This window comes from Podarcis raffonei, chromosome 9 (genome assembly GCF_027172205.1).
Source record: "Podarcis raffonei isolate rPodRaf1 chromosome 9, rPodRaf1.pri, whole genome shotgun sequence".
In the NCBI taxonomy this organism is placed as follows: Eukaryota; Metazoa; Chordata; class Lepidosauria; order Squamata; family Lacertidae; genus Podarcis; species Podarcis raffonei.
In genome coordinates, this window is record NC_070610.1 from 61,664,553 (window position 1) to 61,681,758 (window position 17,206).

Here is a 17,206-nt window from a genome sequence, read left to right on the forward strand (position 1 = left end):
ACGTTTCCATAGCAGTATACAAGAAAAAAAAAATGTTTAGAAAACCAAATACAATGTGTGTGTAAAACAATAAAAAAAAATTAAAGCCCCAAATTACACAAATTCCACAAATTTTCAGATAGAGTGAACATTTGTCCTACTTTACAGAGGAGAGCACTCTGCTTGAAGGGTTCTCCATTCAAAATCTGATTCAAAGATTTTTTTATTTAAAAAAAATGAAAAACATAATAAAAGAGAACAGAGACCTTGAATTTGCCCATCAACAGCAACCTAGGGAGCAAACAAAGGGGGCACACAGGTCACAGCCTTCTCCATTATGGCAATATGCATTGTATTTCTATTTTAAACTGTTTTATTTCTAAACTTATGTCTATACATATAAATTAGCGTAGTATTTTTAAATTGTGTGCAAACTGTGTCCTCTTTTTTGATGCATTTTCTTCATTTTCAACACTGCATTAGGGACCACTTCCTGCAAAATAATGCACATCTCAGAAGACCCTGTGTGGGAAATTGTAACTGAAATGCCCGATAAAATGGAAACCTTCAGGAGATCCCAACAAGTATAAAACATCAATAGTAAATTATTATTATTATTATTATTATTATTATTATTATTATTATTACTCCGCTCATAGTTGTTTATTTCCTTGACATTTGATGGAAGGGTATTCCATAGGGTGGGTGCCACTACCAAAAAGGCCCTCTGCCTGGTTCATCCGATTTAAAGCACTGAGGCCAAATTCATATTTCAGTTGAAATTCCAACCTTAAACATGTGCAAAATGTCAATGCTCAGAAGGTAAAATCTCAGAATTTCAGAGGTTTGAAAATATTTGTTTCAGCTCTGATATTTATCATGATCAATTGCTTTCCTACAATTACTATCATGCTTGCAGCACATTACATTTTATTTTTAAGGTGGAACTTGCCTGATTTCTGAAACAGACCCATTTGCATGAATTAGGGGGTAGGAATCTTGTATTTAAAATATAGCATCAGTTCACTTAAGATTTAGTTCTACAGACATTCTCTCTTTTAAATTCAGTTAAGGTCTAGGAGCTCACATCATTATTACTGTCAAAATGTTAATATCAGAGGTCTGGAAATGTAATAGCACAATGCAGTAAATGTCTTTTATCTGTATTGATTTTAGAGTTGAGCCTGGCTAGAAGAATCTTATGCCCCGACATATATTTCAAGTAGCCAACCAGCATACGGGGTATTTAAGGCAGTGGAGTAGCTTTTTGCTAGGATATTATTCCCAGAGGTATAGCAGTGATGTAGCAATATGGATTAATCACTATCTTTCAATGGTGTGATGTCATTACTCTAAAGCTCTGCTTCCAGGAATGATGAAAAGTCTGATAGTGCCAGCACACTAAAAACCAGCAGCCTGGATTTCACTTTCTAGTGCTCTTGAGGGTCAATATGGACTTCTGTCTAAAGCATCAAATATTACTTTGACCATTTCGGCTGCTTCACAGAAGACTCAAAATCAGTTTTTGAATTTCTCCCCTGCTGGACCTTCATTTTTCATGCTTTCTTCCAAGTCTGTCTTTTTGAGGCCTCTGCCTCAGCTCACTCAGCTCACTCATGCATGTAGATTGTTCAGTGACTGCAACACCAAGTGGTACCTTCCATGTGTCAACCAGTCATCACAAATAAAACACCACAGGCAGAGCTTTTTCACCGGGCATTGGGTCATAAGAAGAGCTCTCCAGGATCTGACCAAAAGTCTGCTTTGCCCAGCATCCTGTGCCTCCCACAAGCAAGAATGGAAGGCAATAGGTCTTTCCCGCTGTTGCTTATCAGCATGTAGTGCAAAGTGGCATGTTGTGGGTCAGGCATCTGATATCTCAAACATTTAGCTAAAGACTACATAATGTACTCATGACAATTTCTCCTGTTTTGCTATTCACCATCAGTAGCAAACTTCTCCCTCCAGCCACAAACCCTTTTTTCCAAGCATTTTCACTTTTAATTATCCTCAGCTTGAAGACAACTTACTGAGTTTCCTGAAGTCAACAAGAAAATAAGAGATCAAGGTGTCACCAAGATGAACAGTTTGAAATCACCAACTTAACAAACAAAAACAAATTGGGGAAAAATAATGAGGGGGAAATTCTTCAAATGGACCAGCCACTCAAGCCTCCACAATGCTTTTTTTCTGGCTCTTTGTGTATGAAAAGAAAAATGAGTGATATCCAATGTTTGCCATGCTCAGAGTAAGCTCACTGAAATTAATGGTCTTAGGCAAACTCCACTGATTTCAGTGGGCATGACTAACATTAGATATAACCCTGTGCCATGCATCACTGGTGAAAGTGCCTTTATTTTGCAACTACAAATGTGATTCACATGTTATATCTAATAAGAGTGTATTCCCCTGCATTCCATCCTCACATCTAGGAATATCTCAACATTCTCGTCTACTACATTTTCCCATAATGTTTCACTAACCAGGAATGAGAAGCTGCTGCTTCCCTGATTATTCATTTGCTCGCTCACAAAGAACAAGTGTGCATGTGACATTGGCTGCCGTGCTCTTTCTCCCAATGAAAGTGTGTCTTAGGTCTGGTTGTGTTAACAGCACTGCATCATACCGACCCATCACACATTCCACTCACCTTGCCTCAGGCACACACCATATGCCATTGGTACTGCCAGAGGGTTTGTTTGCTTATTGTTTTGCAGGGATGCCTTGGGAATGGGTGGAAAGATTCCTTTTCCAATAAGCGTCTCACAGATATTTCAGGAGAGGGAGCACATGTGCACATCAGAATTGCCCTGCTCAACCAGACAAAAGGCCCACCAAGCATTCCATCTCCCAAGACTTGTTTGCTTCCAGCACCTAGTCCTTAGAAACACTGTGCCTTCCAATGTGTTTAGCTGGTATGCCTAACAGTAACTGATAAACCTGTCCTCCAATCTTATATGCTAATAGCAAACTCAAACTCATTCTACCAGTAGCAATTCCTATGCCAAAATGGCAATCTCCATGCACAAGAGAGAGGTATCAACAAGTGGGGGAGAATCCCAAAGTTTGCAGAAGTACACAAAAGTGAGGAAAACCTAAGGTGGAAACCCCCTCTCCAAATAGCCCAATGAGGACGGAGCACGCTCAGTGGCCAAAGAACACTGAGTGCCTGTTGGGAAAAAGAAATAGAAAACAAGGGGAGTGCCAATGGAATGGAGTATTCTACAAGATTGTGGGGCTGGCTGGTTCAAACTTGAATTCTAGCTCTGCAATATTTTGTTGCACTAGACTTCCTTAAAAGCCATTGAAGCCTATTTGGTCCTTGATTTTTTTAAGTTGACTATGCATTGTTCAGAGTATTTCCTTTTGCCTATCTTGAGCCTACTGTCAGTCCATATCTTTGGTGTCCCTAAGGTCCTAGTATTAACTGACAGGGTGAAAAGGTTTGTTCTATTTATATATCACTATGACTTGTACTGCACTTGCAGGAAAACTTCTTACACTGATTGGCTGAGCGGTTGTGAATACTCCGACTCAAACATTCTAGTTGCTCAAGAAACAAAAAAGATGTTAGAATAATCACAAAGGAGGCAGGGAATCAAGGCAATCTGGGACTCCCATAGGAGGTTTATAATATTTAAGGTCAGAAAGGGCTTGTGATTTCTTCAGGTGGAAAGGAGCAAGTTCTGTGGAAATTCTAGTCAAGACACAAATTGGTTAAAACAAATTTGACTAAATAACATAGGGCCTGACAATCCAGGAGGGGTGGAGAGATGGAGCAGCTTCAGAAAGTAGAATCGAGGCAAACTTTACATGAGGTCAGGGAATGGAAAGAATGTACATTCTTTGCAGGAATGAAGCAGGTAGCCAAGGAACAACTGGTAGCCTATGTAGGTCATGAGCCTAAGGACCAAAGAAGCATAGGGTACTAGTCTAAGCCAGCTTTTCTTACCCATGGGTCCCTAAATGTTGTTGGACTACAACCCCCATCATCCCTAGCTAGCAAGACCAGTGGTCAGGAATGATGGGAGTTGTAGTCCAACAATATCTGGGGACCCAAGGTTGAAAAAGGCTGGTCTAAACTGCTAGGTCTACACTCTAGATCAGGATCAATGTAGGGCCCTTCAAATGCTATGCACTACAGCTCCTGTCTGAACTGACCATTGGCCATGCTGATTGAGGCTGACGGGAGTTGTAATTCAAAACATCTGGAGGGCACCATGCTAGCTATCCCTTGTGCCCTTCAGATGTTGTGTATTACAACTCCCATCAGTCCCAGCCAGCATGGCCAATGGTCAGGTAGGAGGAGAGCTGTAGACCAGAACATCTTGAGGGCATCATGTTGGCTAACTGCTAGATTAGACTGCTAGTACACAGAATAGAGCATTTGCCAATGGTGGGCTTCTACTGTCAATGCAATCAAATCACATCAAGGTTTATTGGTCAACCAGATTCAGGCTATAATGTCAATGCAGCATTGTAATCTGATAACCCCAAAGGAGCCATGAGGGCCAAGAAGCAGGAAGGAAGTAAAGCAGAAGAGCTGAATATTCATACTGATGGAGCTAACCAACCTATTCTATGGCTGCTGACTTTTGGTATCCCGAACCCTGCCCAATCAAAATTCCCCAAATCTTAGGAAAGTGGCCACAAATGATCCTTGTCCTACTGCTTCTCATAGGAGTTAAAGTCTTGCACTAGTTAGTTCAGCTGTGAGCACAAGTTTTTCTCTGTGGCCACTGCATTCTTTCTGTGACAAGTACAGAACTGGAGTGGCGAGATTAAAAATGTGTGCTATATAACTAACATTAAGGTAAAAGGTAAAGGTAAAAGACCCCTGGACGGTTAAGTCTAGTCAAAGGTGACTATGGGGTGTGGCGCTCATCTTGCTTTCAGGCTGAGGGAGCTGGCATTTGTCCACAGACAGCTTTCCGGGTCATGTGGCCAGCATGACTAAACCGCAACAGAAAACCGTGATGGAAACCAGAGCACACGGAAATGCCGTTTATCTTCCCACAGCAGTATTACTATTTACCTACTTGAACTGGCATGCTTTTGAACTGCTAGGTTGGCAGGAGCTGGGACAGAGCAATGGGAGCTCACCCCACCATGGGCATTCAAACTGCTGACCTTCTGATCAGCAAGCCCAAGAGGCTCAGTGGTTTAGACCACAGCGCCCCCCACGTCCCATATACAATCATGGTTGCAGAGTTTTGATGATGCTCCACTATAGATAACATACTTAGAATACCAATTCATCCACTCCTGCCTATTAGCCAAGCAAAAGAGAGCTTTTTAAAAAAAGCACCTCTTCTATTAATATTTTTAAACCATTTGAGTGGAGAAAGAATAATAAAGGATATTAGAGCTGTGGAATTAAAAGGCTTTACTACCATATTTTCATATTAGATGTCACATCACCTTCCACAGAAAGGAAGGAAGACTTTTTTCAGGACACTATAAAAGCCAAGATTCAAATCTGCCTGACATCTCATCAGCATCTTAAAGACCCCAAGAACAGCTTTATTTTATTTTTATTTTTATTATTACTGAAAATGTGAATATCTTTGCAGAGGATAATGTAGAATATTAAGTTTTTATTAACAGATTACCATCAACTAATTTATGACTGCATATGGTATGAAATGAACTAAGAGATTTGGTGTAAGCTACTTAATAAACCTTGAACATAGATTGTCTGAGACTTCCAATAATAGGAGACATTGTGTGCTATCACAACCAAAGGACCATCCATTATACAGTCATTTATTTGATATTAGATTCTCTCGTGTTACTGAAAAGAAAACTGAAACAATATAAAACAAAATATAAACCTAGAATTAAAGACATAACAGTCTAGACAGATGATGATAACCCTCAGTTCCCTAGAGCAAGAAATGAAAGATTCAAGACTGTTATGCTTACAGCAGATACCGCTCTGCTAATAACCACCAATATTTTGCAGCATGTTTCATGAGTGAATAACTTATATATGCTGTGACGGATGAGAAAAAAGCTGAACTCCAAATACACACTTCCCTGGGAGTAGACTGTACTGTCTACAGTGGGATTTATTGCTGAGCAAACATGCAGAGAATCGGTGGAAAGCCTGCTTTCCTATGCACACTTACTTTTAAGCAAATCTCACTGAACTCAAAGAGTCTTTTCTACCAAGCAAATGTGCTTAGCATGTGGCAGAAAGGATCTGTGTTCCTACAAAGTGCTTCAACCACCAATTAAATTTATACTAACGGTAGCACACAGCCACAAACATTAGTAATACAGCATTGTGCAATGCATGGTTGCCACAATCCGACCAGGGAGACGACATACAGAGAATCTCTCTTCATTAGGAACCACACGCTGCAGGCTGCAAGAGCTTCTTCTTGCCTGTGACTTCTCAGTAAATGTTCATACAAGTACGTATGTATTGGCTATACAGAACTCCTCCTTTATGGATTTTTGGGTAACAGCCAAGACATGAGATGTGACATTGCACATCTAGTGCAATGCACTCGTTTTACAAGCAGGTTATCTCAGAAACAGATAATAATAATAATAATGATGATGATGATGATGATGATGATGATGATATAATGATGATACAGTCATACCTCGGGTTGCGTTTTTTTGGGTTACGGACCCGCCAAAACCTGGAAGTACCAGAACGGGTTACTTCCAGGTTTCGGGGGTCGCGCATGCACAGAAGTGCTAAATTGCGCTTTGCACATGGCACAGAAGCGCCAAATCACAACCCGCGCATGCGCAGACGTGCTGTTGCGGGTTGCGAACACTGTGGGTTGTGAATGTGCATCCCGCACAGATCACGTTTGCAACCCGAGCGTCCACTGTATACCCTGCCCATCTGGCTGGGTTTCCTCAGCCCTCCTGCCAAAGAAAACTGAACAACAAAAAGACACAATCTATGGTCTCAACTCAATACCCTTAAATGGTACAATGTGGTACATCATGTGCTCCAAATTGGGATGGGAGGGGACTACATTGGATAGCTTATGTCTGGCTTCACATTGCAACGGAGGAAGCTGCCATACAACCATTGGGCTATCTAGCTCAGTGGGGATGTGGGTGGAACTGTGGTCTAAACCACTGAGCCTCTTGGGCTTGCCAATCAGAAGGTCAGCAGTTCGAATCCCCATGACAGGATGAGCTCCCATTGCTCTGTCCCAGCTCCTGCCAACCTAGCAGTTCAAAAGCACACCTGTGCAAGTCGATAATTAGGTACCGCTGCAGCAAGAACGTAAACGGTGTTTCCGTGCACTCTGGTTTCTGTCACAGTGTTCTGTTGCACCAGATGCAGTTTAGTCATGCTGGCCACATGAACCGGAAAGCTGTTTGTGGACAAACACTGACTGCCTCGGCCTGAAAGCGAGATGAGCGGCGCAAGCCCATAGTCACCTTTGACTGCACTTAACTGTCCAGGGGTCCTTTACCTTACCTTTTTTTTACCTTTTACCTAGCTTAGTATTGTCTGTACCGAATGACATCAGCTCTCTAGAGTTTCAGAGAAAAGTCTTTCCCAGCTTTTTCTGAAAATGCTGGGGATTATATGTGGAACTCTTTGCATGTAAATTTTCAGGTTTATCCCCAGCTATGGACCTTCCTGCTACATGATTCCTAATCTTTTGTTCTTAATCCGTGTAAACCATCGTGTGATCCTCAGATGAAGGACAGTATATGAATGTAATTAATTAATTAATTATCAAGAGGGATTCTGTGCCCAGAGTCCTTCTAGTTGGGTTGAGACCAAAAGTGTGTTGCAACTGCTATACATTTGATTTTCAACTGTTTCAGGACTGGCTACCCTAAATAAGTGGTGGTTGATGTTATAAATAGACTTAGGATTCATATGCAAATATATGTTCTCTTCCCGAGTAGACAGGCTCTTAGCACATTGATTAAAGCATAATTTATATCAATACAGCTCTAGATATGCACATTTTATAATGCACATAAACATATTTGAGGGGTTAGTGAATAAGAGTGTCATTAATGCATAAAAAGGAATTAACTTGCACTCTCAAGGAAATATGTATTAATTCCCCCCCCCCCGCCCCGATTCCCAAAAGGGGGAAAAAGCACCACTTGGCACATCATTAAGTCTCCCCCCCCTTAAATGTATGCAGGGAGATGCAGGGTTGCATATTGTGGGTGGTTGGAGTCGGGGAGATGTCGGCACATTAGTTTTCATTCTCTGCTATCTTTGTTTCATAAATATGTTAACAGTATAGCAGGGATTACAAAAGAGATTAATTTGTCTTTACTGATAGCATAACTTAGGAATTAATTGTTTTTTTGGAAAACGTTTTTAGGATCTGATTTACATAATGGTGAAAGGGAACTTCTATAGCCAAACATTTTACATTCCTAGGAATCAGCTTATCTTGGAGCTACAGAGTATTTACGAGCTAAATGTCAACTTACTCTGTGTGTGATGTGGAATGATCTTAACTCTTTTGGAGAAAGATGTACAAATGCCCATTTTCATTTCTACCCCCCTCTTAATGTGTGCCAAAGAGTCCACACATGTGCACTAAATATAAGCTTTCCAGCTAGTATTGGAATGTCTTAGTTATTTTGCGGGACATGTCATATCCCCTGATATTTATGGAGTGTTGGGCATTAAAAAAAAACTGGGTGTGTACAAAATTTCAGCCTTCACCCTCCTGGGAAGAGAGGATCTAATGTCAGTTTTTCACTTCAAAAAAGAAGAAGTCAAATTTCAGTTACCTAGGCCCTGCTGAAATGTTAGGAGTATATAACCATTTAGATAGCCCTGTAACTGACTTACATCTTTATGTCTTTATTACATGTATATGCAGCACCCTCTGTTTGTGTGTGTACACCAAGAAATGGCTTCCATATGAATAAGCCATTGCAGATCTTTTAAAAAAGCACTGTCAGATTATCCAACAACTCCTTTGATGTGCTATTTCATTTTTGCAGGCTGCAAATTTAGCAGCACACTATTGTACAATGAGATATGAATGCATCTTTCACTAGGAATGTCAGTTCCAACCCCATACAGATTCACTCTGCTCCACCACTTGCATGTAAACAACCTAGGAGGTAAACAACCTTATACCATTTGCTTATCTAGCTCAGTAGCTCTCCAAGACTTTTAGGGGAGATTCCCAGACCTACCTGCAGATGCCAGGAATTGAGCCTAGGATCCCGTGTGCACAAAGTACACACTCTATCACAGAGCTACAGCCCTTCCCCAATGTAACAGGATAGAGATGTGTCCACATAATCAGAGAGAGTGCAAGCTGTGCTGTTTGTACTGCTCACTAAGAAATAATTACTTTTTCAAAGTATTCATCAAGTTGGAGTCTTAGAAGTAGTGATCTAGATTGAGATATTTAACTAGAGCAAATCTGATAATCATCAAAAAGCCAAAATGCTTAGCTGTGAGAATCGAAAGGATTTTTCACAGTAGGGCTGAAGGCTTGAGGAAAATGCTGAAGAAAGTTTGGAGGCTCGTTCTAGGAACCTACCAGAATGACCAGGCAGTGTGCCCTCTACTGTCTGAAATCAGAACTGCTTTCTTGTGCATCATACACAATTAGACGTGGACGTTGTTTAACTGCTCAGAAAATGAAGAGTTCCTGAGAACTATAGTTCTGGAAACGTCATGTGTGATGTTTCTTACAAGTGGACTTTCTTGAAGGGGTTGGAAAAGTGCTATAGCATGCTATAAATTCAAAGTTCTCCACCAGGAAAAGCTGATGTTATGCTCACCCTGTGCAAACACTGGGGGGAACTAATATTTTCCCCAACAGGGAAAAGATACCAACCCTAAATGAAAAAGGAGGATCTTGCAAAGTTTTCATAATGCACAGAAATTATCCAACGATATTCAGTTCATTTCCCCCACACCCACCCATTTCTTTTTTACATTATAGTGAAGGCAAAAGTCAACCATATTGCAATAGACGAGGGACAGATAGAGGAATGGACTCACAAAAGTCAGTAAGGATCATAACATTATTACCCTTTGCAGGGTGACATTTCCTAAGTCATACTGGAGAACAAAGTCCTGATTCCACTGAGGTTAATGTTACTGGCTTCTATCCTGTAAACATTCTGCTGATAAAAATCCAGTTCAGGCTGATTGACAACAGGTTAACTGTGTGAAGGATTGCCGCATTTTGAGTTCAGTGGAGTCAGGAATCCACATCTAGTTTTCATTGGCTGGAAGCTCGTGCAGCAGAGGATTCCATCCAACATGAGAAATGCATTAACCATGTTTCTTTATTAGTTCAAGTAACAGAGTTGGGTCAGGGAGGGAGCCACGAATAGCAAAAGCCCTGTGCAAACCTAGACAATCAAATACCTGCATGACAGCTATATTGCAAAGACAGTATCTTTTATCCAACCATTTGTGAAACTCAAAAGGCACAAAAAAAGCATGTAAATGTATTCAGGATCAAAGCCTTTTCAGTGGTGGTCCCACTTCTATGGAACTCCTTCCCATGAGATATATGCATGTGGTTCCATCATTACTGACTTTCAAAAAAGAGAGAGAGCTTGAAAACCTATTTATTTCAAGCTGCTTTTAGTTGAGGTGCAGAGATTTATTGGTTTGTATTGCTACTAAGTGTTTGTCAAATCTCTTAAATTGTTTAATCTAGGTTTATTTGACTGTGTTTCTGGATTGTGAGATGTTTTTAATGTGATGTTTTAGAAAACTGTATTTTATTGGAATGTGATTGTGTAGTTTCATGTGTGTGTTTTTGGATGTAAACCACCTTGAAAGAGTTTTCATCCTAAAAGGTGCCATAGAAATATATAAATTCCCAACAGTAACAGAACATAGCCCCACACTGATCCTAGAAGTATTTCTGTTGAAAGAAGACTTTAATTGAGGGGACAATAATTTTGTATATATGAATGGCCATCTGTCATGGATGCTTTAGCTGAGATTCCTGCATTGCAGGGGGCTGGACTAGATTGGGTCCCTTCCAACTCTACAATTCTATGCTTTTATGAAATATATCCACATACCATTAAAATGTTGACCAAGTCAGCCTAGAATGTCCAGGTGGTGGTAAGTGATGGAAGCATATAGGCCACTGATGCATAATTTCATAACAAATGATGATATATGGTTTGATGTTCTTGAGAACTTGGGTTCCATAAACCTGGCAATAAAAATGGAGAAAACGTTTTTGGCTGACTTAGAACTCAATCCTAAGTGTGTTTACTCAGACTTAAGTCCCAGTGAATTATTATTTATTGATATAAATAATAAACTGCTTTTCTGAAGTTCAAACTTGTAGCCAAATAATAAAAGCACTATAAAATAGAATACTAGATACAAATACCAATGCAATAAAACATAATAAAAGAGAACTAGTCAGAAAACCAACCAAAGGTTATTAGGAAAGATTGATAGTACCTTCTAAATCCCAGGGAAGTTGTAGATTTCCAAGTTTCCACAGAGTAATTATAGCACCAGGGGTGGGGGGAAATGGTGGGGATGGGCAAAAAGTGCAAAATGAATTAGGGGGCAAGCTTTGTCCTGTGTTGATTTTTGGAATGAAAAGTAACAATTAAGTTCACATTAAAGCTCCCATTCTGTGCATATTTTATTGGATGTAAGTCCGATTGATTTTTATGGATAAAAGTTCCAAGTAAACAGAAGTGGGACTGCTGACTTATTTTAATGTCCAGTTCATTTATTTAGTTATAATTTGTATGTAAATAGTGTCTTTCCTTCAATTAACCATAGAGGACCACATTGTAGGTCTTTCCCTGCATGCTTAAGCAGAAGTAAGTCCTATTATTTCCAGTGGGACTTCCCGCAGAAGATGTGCATATGATTCAGCCTTAGACTGCAAGACACTTAAAGAACCCATATGAGCCAATGTCCCAACGGAGGTTGAGCCAGCACAGCAGTATCACAACCTTGGTATCCAATTTCCTCTTTTCAGCAGACAAGGCCACGGACTTGAAGGAAGAATCTGATTCCATATGCTTTCCTTTGCAAATGGAATTTTCCCATTCACTGAGATCTACAGATCAGACCCACCTGTTGCTCCATCCAACATTGATTATACACACACACACACACACACACACTGCCCGGCATCCACAGACCCTCCAAGTGTCCCTATTTTCCAGGGACGTCCCTGATTTAGAGAAGCTAAATCAGAAGTTTCTGATTTGATCCCAGAATGTCCCACTTTTCCTTAGGAAGTCCCTATTTTCATTGGAGAAATGTTGGAGGGTTTGAGTTCCCAGAGCAAAATGCAAATACAAAATACATAACAGCATAGCAACAAACAAACAAAAAACCAACGATGCTGCTCCCATAAACACGTTTAAAAGGCCATTGATTGTTTAAACAGCCCAAGGCCTGGTTATAGAAGAACATTTTTGCTTGCTGCCTGAAGATATACAGTGGTACCTTCGGTTGCAAACGGGATCCGTTCCGGAGCTCTGGCCGCATCCTGAGGAATTCGCCACTGGAGGTGCTGCTTCTGCACATGTGCGCATGGCGAAACCCGAAAAAATACTTCCGGGTTTGCCGCATACGTATCCCAAAGGATATGTAACCAGAGGTGAACGCAACTAGAGGTACCACTGTATAATGAAGGCACCAGGTGAGCCTTGCTGGGAAGAGCACTCCACAAACAGGGAGCAACCACAGAAAAGGCCTGTTCTCATGCTGCCACCCTCCAGACCTCTTATGAAGGAGGCACACGAAAAAAGCCCAAAGACAGTTTCCAAAGACAGAGTCCAAGACAGAGTCCAAGACAGTTTATTTGGGGAGAGGCAGTCCTTGAGGTATTGTGGTACTGGGCCCTTTAAGGCTTAATAGGTCAAAACCAGCAGTTTGAATTGAGCCTATGCAGAGGGCCAGGAGGCCAGCTGATAAGCCCCAGCTGTGCTGTCTCCTTCCATCTGCCCATGCTCCAACGTACATCACCAACCCGAGCTTCAAAAGCCAGGGCACGCTATTAGCAGAGTGTACTGCGCACACAGAATAGGTGTGAGGCTTGTGAAGTCATGCTGCAGCTACAGATTTATTAAACATAAATCAGGACAAAGAAACATGTCGTCTCTCTCTCATGTCATCTCAGAGACAACAGCAAAAGCAATACACAAAAGGAAGTTCCCAGCATACTGTGCTGGAATGTAAACAGACATGTGACACACAATTCCACATGCCTGTTCCTTAAGGTGGCATAGAAATGTCAACAGAAACTAATTGGTAGTCAGTATACATCTTGCACAGTGGGGGAGCACCTTCTCTGTTGTGGCACCCAGTCTATGGAATCCCTTAGTTGACTTTTGGATCAGTTACAGTCATACCTTTTTCGACAACTCTTGCTGGTTCAAATACCTAGCTTTTAGTAATATTGCTTTATATTGCTCTGCTATGGTTTGCTGTTTTCGCTCTCTGAGTTCTTGCTAGTTATATACATACTGTTTAATGTACTGTATCTTGTAAACTACTGTGGAATTTGATAATGAAAAGCTGTACGTATTTAAAATAAAATAATTTTCTTAATATCTGAATTTTGCAGTTCCCCATGAAAGTAGATTTCCATGAACATTGTTTTTAAAAAGGCTAAACAAATTTTATCTCCCTGTTGGATGTTAAGTAGCTGAACTGTGCATCCTATCCTTAGCAGGTTTTAAAGGTGATGTTGAAACTAAAAACAAATCAAATTGCTTATTCCAACTGTGAGCAAGAACTGCAGCATGTAGTAGCAAGTGGAACTCCTGCTGCATCACTGCAGGGCAAGTTATACACCTGCTTTTGCACTCTGTCACAACCCCAAGGCTCTCCAGAAAACAATGGGTGGTATAACAAATCTTTGGCCATGCATGTTATCAAGTCCAAATGAAGGTTCACAATATACTGTTGTAAATGTATTCTTTGGCAATGCAAAATTATCCTCTTGTATATGTTTTTGTGTGTCTTTGACAATTGTCAAGGTGCTTAGCTGTGACCTGTGGTGACTGAGTCACCCAACAAATTGCCCTCAAACCATGCATTCTTGGGCAGTGCTTGGAATGAACTCATTCAATCAAATGGAGTTCACCAAACTATTTCAAAAAATCTCTGAACTACACCTGAAACTAGTTCCCACAATTGCCAGGTGAACTAAATTCATTCTGGAGTAGAATTTTGAGCAATACCTAGCTCATCTTTATGTTCACTCCCTTCCTCACTCTCAGTGGGAAGCCAGTAACTAGCTTGCTTTGTTTTTGAACTCCTGGCTTTCTGGTGGAAAAAGAAAGTGAGTCAGTCAGACATCTATAAAGAAAGTTAGAAAGCAAAATGTGAAGGCAATGTTCTAAGGCTTATTAAGCAAATACAGAGGCACTGCTGTTGCTAAGGGTGCTTAAGTCATATAATCACTTTTGCTGAGCAATCAGAAAGAATGACTATGAGGCACTGGCTATATCTTCCCTACTAAAGAGGTTCATTCTCTCCCAACAGGAGCAATTCAGCTTTTAACACATGCTGAAGCACCTTTTTCTCGTGGCCTTCGACAGGGCATTTTTTGTAAGTCCCATATCTTCTGTTTTGTTCAAACTATACCACACTGCTTTTCCTTGGAATCCTTTTACTTGCTATTATAATTGTATATCACTTTTTGTTACTTCTTTCTGATTGCATTATTATATTGCTGTAGCATGCCCTGGAACCTTTTGATGAAGCCTAAGAAATAAATAAATAGGAATATAGGAAGCTGCCAGTCAGACTGTTGGTGCATCCCACTCACTATTTCCTATACTGACTGGCAGTAATTCTCTAGGTTTCTAGACAGCGTTGCCTCCCAGCCTTACCTGGAGATGCCAGGGATTGAAAACAGGGCGTTCTTTATGGAAAGCAGATGTTCTACCACTGAGCTAAGGTCTTTCCCCAAAATAAACTCCCTATAACTGGTTACTTCCTGCCTTATTTCCTTTTTCCACCACAGGCATTGGTCCAGGTAATGGTAGTATGCACTAAGTTGTATCGAAATATATCCAGGGACAGTCCTTAATACCCTGATTATATGTTAAGCCTGCAGTACAGTTTGATTCTTCATCCTTTTGTTTGCATTTGAATTTTGACTGCATGCTTAGGAATCCAGTCCTTCGAAATTAACATTGCCCAAAAGAGCAGTGCTGAGCACAAACGCATGGCATGCTCACATCCACAGCGAGCGTCTGATGGAACTCCATGAATCAGAAGCAATCTATGGGCCAAGCAAATGCTGTCCAACTCCAGCCTGTCACATGCCATATGTTTCAAAACCAAGCTTGCCAAGCTGCTGAGCCAGGAGCTTTACTTATCCGTGAACTTGAAGGCCAAAAGCAATGGAAGGCTCCGAGGCAAAGACAGCTGTATGTTTTCTGCCTATGTGTGTATAACTCTTCAGCCAGGAGATGTTATGGACAGGAGCAGGGAGGGAGAACTGGGTTTATTTGCAGAATATTTAAAGAGAGGGGGACCTGTATTAACATTGGTTTGAGTCCATAGACTGGAGTGATTCTCCTACTCAGTTTTAGCAACTTTTCTCAAGTTTTAAGGCTTAATTTGTGCTGCAGTCTCACCATATATTTAACACACACACACACACACTCCAAATCCTGAGAACTGTGGTTTACCCCTTACAGAGCTACAATTCCCAGATCCCCTAAAAGACATTTCCCATAATTCTTTGGGGGGTGCTTTAAATGTATTGTGTATAGCCAACAGCAGAGTTTCTTACATCACGGGAATGGAAAAGGGAGGCAGAAGTCGATAAATTTATTTTTCAGTTCTTTCTCTGTTGAAAAGTTGTCTATTTTACAAAGCTATTTCAAAGGAAAACCAAGTAGACAAAGGAATTTAAGGAGTTACTATGTACATTTATGGTTAGCTGTGTTTCACATACAGAATACTGTTAGCAGAGTAGGTCAAAGATCTCCCCCTCCAGTTTGTGGTTTAACACTTTATTTACTTTAATATTTTGTCTCTAATTTTGCTCCATTGAAACAAATAGTAATTCTGTTGCTTGTATTCTGTTATTTATTTATTTATTTATTATTCATAGCACTTCTGAGCCGACCTTTTTCCCCCCAAGGAGTTCAAGGTGTGCACATTGTTCTCATTTAATCCCCACAACAACCCTGTGAGGTACGTTAGGCCGAGAATCTGCAACTGGCCCTGGGGTCACCCAGTGAACCCCATACCCCGGCCATCTGGCTGGGCTTCCCCAGCCACTCTGGGCGGCTTCCAACAAAATATTAAAATACAGTAATGCATCAAACATTAAAAGCTTCCCTAAACAGGGCTGCCTTCAGATGTCTTCTAAAAGTCTGGTAGTTGTTGTTCTCTTTGACACCTGATGGGAGGGCATTCCACAGGCCGGGTGCCACTACTGAGAAGGCCCTCAGCCTGGTACCCTGTAACTTGGCTTCTCGCAGTGAGGGACCCACCAGAAAGCCCTCAGCGCTGGACCTCAGTGTCCGGGTAGAACGATGGGGGTGGAGACGCTCCTTCAGATACATACAGTGCTCTTTGGTTTCATCTTGTTTTTCATATTATATTCAACTATCATACTATATTCATTCTTCCTAAGATTATTTTTTCCTTTCATTTTCAGTGGCATCTTTTACAAAGCAGTGGATTTCCCTTTTCGTTCTTGCCACATTGGAGTATTATAACATTCTATAATCATATATGGAAGGGACTATAGATGTGTTCAGCATTCCCCTGGACACGCAAACTTTTGCCATGTTGGGTGGAGGACGTCTTCAACAGACGTCTACTTGTGTTCACTTGAATGTGAATAGAAAACATCAGGCAATCAGGGACTCCTGCAGACCTTCCCTGCTCAGCAGGGGAATGATCAGGAGCTGAGCGCATTGGGCAACATGCATGGAGACATTGGGAGTGGAGTTTGTGAGTGTGTCCCAATCCCTGTCCACAGATACAGAGGTATCATTCAGACAAATATCTGACCATGCTTTAAATGTAGCAGATACAGCTAGGATGTTTTGGAAACTGTACAGAACTGTGGGTCCCATGAGCAGCAAGATCAAAAAGAATCAGCTTCCTAGCCAAGACATTTTGGTGCTTGAGGCAAGGGAGCAAATAGCACCCATCCCTCTAGTAATGGTCCATAGCAGGCTTCCTCAAACTCGGCCCTCCAGATGTTTAGAGACTACAATTCCCATCATCCCTGACCACTGGTCCTGCTAGCTAGGGGTCATGGGA

General features: G+C 41.0%; 1 long non-coding RNA gene across 2 annotated transcripts in view; it reads right to left on the reverse strand.

Annotated features, from left to right (window-relative positions):
* LOC128421352 (uncharacterized) overlaps positions 1-17,206 on the reverse strand; it is a 61,013-nt gene that overhangs the window by 32,661 nt on the left and 11,146 nt on the right. For both annotated transcript variants that reach the window (XR_008332292.1, XR_008332291.1), the window contains exon 2: positions 11,005-11,141. This is a non-coding gene — a long non-coding RNA (uncharacterized LOC128421352). The remainder of the gene's footprint in view (positions 1-11,004; positions 11,142-17,206) is intronic.